The following is a 1,090-nucleotide window of genomic DNA, read 5'->3' as shown; positions in this document are numbered from 1 at the left end:
GGAGGGTAAATAAATGAAAAGAGTGAACATTTGCATTCACATAAAATCCTAGGAATGTAGGGGCAGCACCTGGGTGGCACAGTTGTTAAGCGTCTGCCTTCCGCTCAGTTTGTGATCCCGGCATTATGGGATCGAGCCCCACATCAGGCTCCTCCGCTAGGAGCCTGCTTCTTCCTCTCCCACTCCCCCTGCTTGTGTTCCCTCTCTCACTGGCTGTCTCTCTCTCTGTCAAATAAATAAATAAAATCTTTAAAAAGAAAATCCTAGGAATGTAGAATTTAGACTAATGAATCATCGAACTTTACATCAGAAACCAGGGATGTACTGTATGGTGACTAACATAATATAATAAAAAAAATTAAAATAAAATAAAATAAATAAATAAAGTATAGCTGAATCATAAAAAAAAAAGAAAGAAAGAAATTTAGACAAAAAAACTTAGAGTAGGAGATTGGAGGCAAGATGGTGGACAAGAAGGGGACCCCATTTCCACTGGTCCCCTAAATTTAGCTGGATATCTACCAAACTATTTTGAACACCCACAAAATTAGCCTGTGATTTAAGAACATATAGCTAGGTCTCTACAAGCAGACAAGTGACTGCTTGAGGCAAGTTAGGATGTGCAGAGTCGTGAATCTGCAGGGAGATATCAGAAGATAAACAGAAGATGGAGGAAACCTCCATAAGCTGGCTTCTGGAAAGTGATAGAACACCAGAGCACAAAATTGGAACCCTTAGAATTCTGTTCTAGGGAAAGACATCCCTCTCTGAAAAGGGCTCTGGAAATGAAAAAGCAGAATTCTAAGTAGGGCATTGTGGTTTCAGGATACAAGGAGGTGCAGAGAAAAAGGGGGCTGGTGGTCCCTGAACCAGGAGTGTACCCGAGCAGTAGATCCAGAAAGCAGGTTATGCTCCAGCAGTCCAGGAAGGGATTCTTAGCTCAGATTGCCATAAACAACAACTTAGGCCAGTTGATGACCACTCTTTTCTTTGGCATCCTGAAAAAAATCTGGGAACTGCAGAAATGGACCCTCGGCTCTTTGGGCAACTAATCTTTGATAAAGCAGGAAAAAACATCCGGTGGAAAAAA

The sequence above is a fragment of the Ailuropoda melanoleuca genome, chromosome 4 (genome assembly GCF_002007445.2).
Source record: "Ailuropoda melanoleuca isolate Jingjing chromosome 4, ASM200744v2, whole genome shotgun sequence".
In the NCBI taxonomy this organism is placed as follows: Eukaryota; Metazoa; Chordata; class Mammalia; order Carnivora; family Ursidae; genus Ailuropoda; species Ailuropoda melanoleuca.
This window is presented reverse-complemented; position numbering follows the sequence as displayed.